The sequence below is a fragment of the Primulina eburnea genome, chromosome 9, assembly GCF_022965805.1.
Source record: "Primulina eburnea isolate SZY01 chromosome 9, ASM2296580v1, whole genome shotgun sequence".
NCBI classification, from domain to species: domain Eukaryota; kingdom Viridiplantae; phylum Streptophyta; class Magnoliopsida; order Lamiales; family Gesneriaceae; genus Primulina; species Primulina eburnea.
This window is the reverse complement of record NC_133109.1, coordinates 30,320,059-30,328,487: the sequence shown is the minus strand read 5'-3', so window position 1 is coordinate 30,328,487 and position 8,429 is coordinate 30,320,059. Positions and strand designations below refer to the sequence as shown.

General features: G+C 31.0%; 1 pseudogene; it reads right to left on the bottom strand.

The window, feature by feature from the left end:
• Positions 1-3,172: 3,172 nt before the first annotated feature.
• LOC140841588 (protein trichome birefringence-like 19) lies at positions 3,173-7,118 on the bottom strand (annotated as a pseudogene).
• Positions 7,119-8,429: the final 1,311 nt, after the last annotated feature.

Below are 8,429 nucleotides of genomic sequence, written 5' to 3'. Positions count from 1 at the left end.
ACTCGAAAGGCTTTATATATGCTAAAAAGAATGTAAACCACAAGATAGCAGGCGACAAATGCTGCACATGACTATTTTTGAATTGGCGAAAGTCTGGACCATCTTAAAACTAGTCACTATAAGAAAAATCACAATCAACAACGTACCTATGACAACGGTCTTAGTAAAACCGTCCCTACAGTTAGCTACGGTATTGGCAAAACCGTCGCAATTTTTAAATTAGCGACGGTTTAATCAAAAACCAGTCGCAAATTGTCTATAAATATACGTATTTTCAGTCCATTTTCCTCCACACCACTTTATAACACTTAAATTTTTCTCTCTTAGACTATTTTAGTTTTGATTTATGGTAAATTTTTTTGTTTTAATTTTTTGTAAATTTTAAGTGTTAGTTAAGATCATAAATATTGTTAGTATAGTCTGATTGTAAGTTTTTTTATATTTATTATATTATTAAAAGTAATTTTTTTTATTTTACTGAAAACATAGCGACAGAAATCATGAAAAATCATCGCTAAACATAGCGACGAACTTTATGGTAAACCGCCGCAAATTGTAGCGGCGGTTTGTTAAACCATCGCTAATTAGTGATGATTTATTATGGCGACGGTGATCATAAACCGTCGTTAATTAGCGAGGGTATAATCCTCGCTAACTGTCGCTAATTAGAGACGGTTTTTCAAAAACCGTCGCAAATAGTGGAAACGACAACGGTTTTTATCCGTTGTGGTTGTACGCATTTTCAACAACACCGTTAGTTACAACAATTGTAAATTACCTACGACAACGGATTTAGAACCAGTTGAAGAATCAGGAATCCTACTCCGAATAGATAGCTAGCTCCTTCGTGAACTTTGGATTCGACCAAATTACAAACTTTCAGGATAACCAGCATAATTGGCCATCCAATAAAACATCCAAGACTGAATAAGACAACATGTTCTAGGAGATACTTGAAATGCTTTATATATGCTAAAAGAATGTAACCCACAATATAGCAGGCGACGGATACTGCATAAAACCATTTTTGAATTGTCGAAAGTCTGGACTGTTTTAGATCTTACCTGCAGCCTTGCATGCTGCCGTTATTGGTGACAAGCTCTTTACTATCCTAACTCGCTTCACACTTTGAAATAACATTCAGCTGCTAAACATGTAAATATTACTCATCCACCTCTAGTTTCTTCTTCATTCTTGCTTTTTGAGTAATGAATCTTGATTAGATATATATAATGGGAAGAGATAATAAATATTTGTTACGTGAGTTATCAATCATGCAGGCCATCAGTTGTAAAGAAAACGGCGACACATATATCAAAATCGCCACTTGAAGTGACTATTTCTTCATTTTTTATATATAATAAAAAACAAATTATCAAAAAATAATTTAAAAAACAGAAATATTTATAATGGAATAGTTATAATTCATTCCGCCACTCCACCACGTGACCATATATATAATTTCACAGATAATAAATTTCTAAAATTATATCCAAACACTAGCAAGAATTCACACAAGAGTATATGAAATAATACTCCACATTTTACTTTATAACTTTTTTTATATCACTGCTTATTATATTTATTTTAATTTTTTTTAAAAAAAAACTAAATTTTCAACTATTTGTTATGGCATATAATTTAATATTATTAAATATTTTTTTATAAAAAAAATAAATTATTTGCAATAAAATTTTAAAAAATGAAATCGTAGCAATTTAACATTAAATTTGAGACGGGGAAATATATTTAATTATATTGGCTCTCTTATCCCTCGTGTCTCAATAAACTCTCTTAGTAATTTCATTCTTTACAACCCATTGATTTAAGATCGAACACGTGATATTGACCCCGATGCATTTGTAAAATCGAGTGTTCGTCGCGTTATCAAAAATGATCGTTGATGATAAATTGGCAATTTAAATTTTTAAAACCGAAAAGCAACCAAAATAGCATATGTATCAATCGCTCTCCTAACATATTTAATTATTAAATCCCAACATATATAGATTTCTTTATTTATATTGTTATTAAATATTATAAATTTCAGCTGTTCAAATATATAGAAATGTACTTAACGAGTTAATTAGCTTTAGTTTGGTTAAAATGTAATTGACTAAATCATATTTATAAAAAAATTAATTTTATTTATTCTTTCATAAATAAACGCTGTTTATTTATTGAAAATTGCAAATGCAATAGGAGTTTGAGATTGTTTTTTTATAACACATGTTCCCATTCATACATAAAGACACCGTTTGAATATATATACTATTAATCCATTGATAATCTTATAACAATCCCACGTTTACTTGGTCATATTATTATTTATAGACCTAATTATTTATCTTATATCAATCAAAAAATTTATTGATTTTAAAAATTACTGATATTACTACTTAAAATTATTATTATTAATATTTTATAAATTGTTAAGAGGACAAAATGATCATTTTCACTTTATCTCAAATTAAATTAAGAAACTATATTTATAATCAGACCAAATATTATAACTATCAATATTTTTTTATAATTTTTCTATCTTATATACAGTCAACCTTCAGGTATACTCTAGCATAAAAAGTATTTTCATGTACCAAATATAATCGTCTCAATACACGTTTACACACCTTTTTCTATTATATTAGATAGTATCTGTATGTTATTTAATTTTACATTCAAGTGGTGTCAAATACCGATAAAAAAACTAAGGGATAAAATGATAAATGCTAGTGTGTGTTAATTGTATGGAATGATATTTGTATTGAGAAATAATAATTGCCTATGTAATAAGAGTATTTGAAATGTAGCAATTGGGTGATTATATTGTTTCAATTATTTAATTTGTGTTACTATCATTAACTATAGTTTTTGTACAGCGGAAAATATTTGATCTCGCAATTTGTGTCAAAATCCCGTGTTTTATTCTCATAAGTTACAAGTTTATATAATTATTGGCAACTTGAGTATAGGGAAGCAATAATGGTCTTACTAATGTTTTAGTTGTCACACGATTCAAAGATTCTACTGTTTGTATGTATGAATTTAAGATATTTGAATCCATTATTTTATATCATTTATGTTAAGCTTGTTTTTTAAATTCATGAACTTAATATTCTATAGAATTTGAAATAATTTAGAATTTATTTTAAATCCTCTCACCAAATCCATAAATCGAGCCAAAACTCAATATTAGATATATTTATTTAATATTTTCAACTTAATTTTCTGATTTACCTTTTTTTTAAAATAAAAAAATTAACTAAATGGATGACTATTCACCACTTCTCTCCTCACCAACTCTTGTAACATATCATTCCAAGAATCAATCGGACCAGGCAAACACCAATGAACACAATCATTCGGAATGGTCTGATTTACCCCTGGCCAGTGCCCATATTTACTCGGATGCCCATCCGCCCTCAACACCATCGGCTTCGTCGCATCAAACAACCTGAATCTCACTCCAGTTCTCCTCCCAACGGTCTGCGCAACTCCCAGCTCCTCCATCTGTACCCTATACATATCCAACTCATAACCCTCCAATTCCTTGCCATTCCTCCCAAACGGCGCCGTCCGCGCACAGTCCCCGCCCTTATCCCACGGGCCGCCCTCGAAATGCGACGGAGCAAAAGTCCTCAGAAACGCCACGCCTTTGAATTCCCGGGCTCTGTTGATCGCCCGGAACGCCGTGCGGAAGGCCCATCTGTAGCTGAAGGTCGACGCCATCTGGGTGATATTGGGATCGGAGCAGTAGAGGCAGCCGGCCAGGCTGCGGTTGAGGTAGAAGTACGTGGGGCGGAAGAACCAGTGGCCGGCGGAGATGATCAAGAAGTCGAAAGTGGCGATTTTTGCGGTCCACGTCTCGTCGAATTCGTCGAGGTAGAGATGGTAAGGGCGAGTGATATCGTTGGGATCGGATCTTCGTGTTCGGACCAAATAAGGCGAGGAGATGATGGAGATGTTGAATTTGTATTGTGTGTATTGGTAGAGAATGTTTTCGTCCGTTGGCTTGGAGACATCCAGCGGGCGGACAACCTACGATAATTCAAATTTAATATATATATTCATCCAAAAAAATTAATATATATATATAAATTGTATTTCCATTAATTTGTTGTGAAAATATTTTTTTACTCGAATTATTGACAAAAACTTGTGTGAGATGATCTCACGATTCGTAATTTTTGTGAGACATCTCTCTTATTTAAGTCATCCATTAAAAAATATTAATTTTTATGCTAAGAGTATTACTTATTATTGTCAATATTGGTAGGATTGACCCGTCTCGTAGATAAAGATTTGTGAAACCGTCTCACAAGAGATCTACGGTAGATTATTTATATAACTTTAGTATTGTTTTATGTGTTCATATTTATTGAGTATCTGTACAAGATTCCGCAACTAGTCCAGTTCAATGAGATTAAGATAAATAATCATAAAACGATATTAATCTTAAATGGAATCATAAATTGATTTTAAAATTTTAACTCTTACAGCTTAACGTGACAAATTAATTTTTATAATATAATTAAATATTAATAAGTCTCTTGTGAGATCCGAGACACATCAATCTGGTCCATACATGCCATGGAAATTAATACCTCTGACATAAAAAATAATATTTTTTATAGGTTGAGTTGTGTCGGATATCGATCTCACAAAATTGACTCGTCGATAATCTCACAATTTTTTTGTGATTAAATATCATATCTTTTATTGGAACTACTGAATAATTGATTTTAGAATAGTGATAAGGCTGGTCAAACTCACACATCAACTTATAATTATAATTCTAAATTACTTGGATGGGTGAGTCAAATACGCTTGTTCTTTAGATTTAAAGAAGAAGAAAATAAAAAGTTGGTTAAAACATAGTTTCGTTCTAGCACAAGAAACAAACCACCAACCTAATTGGAAGTCTGAATTAAATCCCCAATTATTTAAATAAAATTGTAGAAACAATAATGGGATGTAATTAATTACAATATGATGATAATTATAATAAGATTTGATAAAGATAGCTCGCCTAATAACATAAAGGCAAAAACTTGTGTGAGACGGTCTCACGGGTTATATTTGTGAGACGGATCTCTTATTTGGGTCATACATGAAAAAGTATTACTTTTTATGCTAAAAGTATTACTTTTTATTGTGAATATGGGTAAGGTTGACCCGTCTCACAGATTAGTATTCGTGAGACGGTCTCACATGAGTCCTACTCTAACATAAAAATATGTATACCAAGGCTAAAGTCTATGTTTCTAAATACAAAAACTTTTGTGAGACAGTATCACGAGTTAATTTTGTGAGACAGATCTTCTATTTGGGTCATCCATAAAAAATATTATTTTTATGTCAAAAATATTACTCATTATTGTAAATATGAGCAAAATTGACTCGTCTCACGGATAAAGTCTCACAAGAGATCTACAAGTTTCTAAAATATTTTAATCTATTTTATATACAAAAATTAAGTCTCAATTTGTGATATTAATTAGTTTGTATATGAAAATACCTAGAAACTAATTAATAGTTTGTTAGTTGTGCCGATCTTCAGTATCTATTAATTTGACCGTATAGGTAAAAAAAACATGACATATAACCATATAATTAGTCGTATTCATTTTTAAAAAATCTAGGCAAAAACTTGTATAAATAGGTCTCCCGAGTCGTATTTTGTGATGCTTATATTTTATTTGGATCATCCATAAAAAATATTAATTTTTATGTTAAGAATATTACTTTTTATTGTGAATATATGTAGGGTTGATCCGTCTCATAGATAAAGACGAGACCTAATCAAATATCTATTATTTATAAATTTAAACATATAAAAAAAATACATTTATTTACCAAGTAAATATTTGATTGGACGATTGCAAAAAGGGTCGGCTCTAACTTTTTGTGTTACAACCATATTAGCTAAGCAATTAAAAAATAAATCGTCAGTTGTATTTTGTCACATTCGTAATATTCTTCCTAGAAATAATAAAACTTAATTATATCACAATAGAGTGATTAAAAAGAGTTTTAATGTGCTGCAAATTCATAATACATATTTAATATCGATAAATATTAGATATATAATTTTTCAATTTTTTTAGGTAAAAACTTGTGTGAGACGGTCTCACCGGTCGTATTTCTGAGACGGATCTCTTATCTGGGTCACTCATGAATAAGTATTACTTTTTATGCTAAGAGTATTATTTTTTATTGTGAATATGGGTAGGATTAACTCGTCTCACAGATTATGATTCATGAGACGGTCACACGAGACTCACTCATTTTTTTATCATATGTAATAGATAAATGTCACTTCATGTAAAAAAAAAAAAAATTGATCAAGAAATTACCCAAAAATCAAGTCTTGATCGAAATTAATTACTAGTTAATTATGACAGAGAATTAGATGGAGATGTATACTTACTCGCGACAGAAGGCAAATCAGAGATTGCATGTGATTTCTCGCGACTGAATCTCCAACGAAGCCCAAGGATTTCCCCTTCACCAGTTCCAAGAACTTGTGCGGGTCGAATATGGGGAGCTCGCAGTCATCGGGCCTCCATCTCCATTTCATGAACCCCGTGTCGGGCCGCCCGAATTTCATGCAGTTCTGATGCTCCTGTATCGTTTGACATATCGCGTTCGTGTAATACGGGCCGCCGGGATTCGGCACCCACTCCCCGGAAAACAAGTCGCAGGTTGTACCAGGATCGCCGCTGTTCGGGACTTTTCTACTCTTTTTTCCTGGGGTTTTGGCTTTGGAGTCAGCCTTGGCGGTGATTGGTAGTGGTAGTGGTGGTGGGTTACTGGCCGACGATACGCCACTGTCGGGCGTCGTTGTTTATCTCCGTCAGCTAAAATTATGGTGTTCTCCGAGGGTTTGTCGTAATATGTGATAATGAAAGGTAGAGCTAATTTCTTTGGGAAGAAAGGGAAATATAGTGTGAAAATTAGAATAAAGAATATAAGTATTGAGAGAAACTTGGGGGATCTTTTTCGGGTTTGTAATTTTCCTGAGAGAATTTCAGAAGCTTGAAACTTCATTGAAGAAGTTTTCTCAGGAGAGAATGAAACAGAAAACCAAGCTGGTGTAGATGACAAAATGTCAAGAGTACTGATGGCTTTCGATTTATATATTCAAAAGATATTTAATATTTTATGGTTTTGTATCATTTTAAAAATAAACAAGTTGTGATTTAAATAACATGTATCTTTATTCAATTTAAATACAAGTTATTAAACTACAGTAAATTTTGATTAATTAGAAGATTTTAATTTTATCTAGGCCAACTTACAAAGCAGTTTTAAAATTTTCACTATATAAGAGTAAATTTCTTGTAAGATATTTTTACGGATTTATATTTATGAAACGAGTTTATCTGAGTCATATTTACAATGAAAATTAATATTTTAGAAATACAAGTAATATTTTTACATGGAACGATTAATGTTAGAGATATGTCTCACAAAATTAACATGTGAGACGATCTTATATGAGTTTTTGTTCATTTGAATAGATCTCTTGTAAGATAGTATAATACATGTATATAACAATGAGATAAATCGATCCTATTCAGAAAAGTAATATTTTTAGAATAAAAATAATACTTTTTAATTGGTCTGATCGGGTAGGAGATCCGTATCAAAAAATTGACCAGTGAGACATTCTCATAAGTTTTTGAGATCATTTATACAGTTCTGTTTGGAATTTGGAAATAAATAATTACATTAAATTTGATTTATTTTAATAACAATCGAACTGTAGCGTGATCGGCGCGTGATAATGTGATATCGTGGCCGGTGGTAATTTTCGCGTGAACGATGATGATATTACTAATTATAACTAAAATTAAACATAGGCTAAATTTTATTATAAGCATCTCTTGCTATAGACATAACATTAGTAGACATAGTCCCAAAACACATTAGTAGACTTCATAATGTTTTGATTATGCTAATTTTTTTTAAAAAAATATAATATTTGTACTTTAAAATATATAACCACAATAACACCAAAATCAACTCTCAAGTAGTCAAGTTGCCAAAAACTTAAATAAAATTGAGTATGTATCTTGTGAGACGGTCTCACGGATCTTTATTCGTGAGACTGGTCAACCAAGTTCATATTTATAATAACAAGTTATATTTTTGACATAAAAATTAAAATTTTATCATGAGTAACTCAAATAGAATATTTGTCTCATAAAATTGACCGTGAGTCCGTGTCACATTAGTTTTTGTGAATAATATTTGTCATAACATGATATATTGTTTTTATTATTCTAAATAGTTTATACAAACTAAAATATTTAGAAATAAGATTATATCATTTTAAAGATTTTCTGCCTAAAAAAATGCCTATTGATCTAGCCCATACGTATTCCGTGTTATAACCTTTGAATCCATTTACTTTAAGGTTTCGT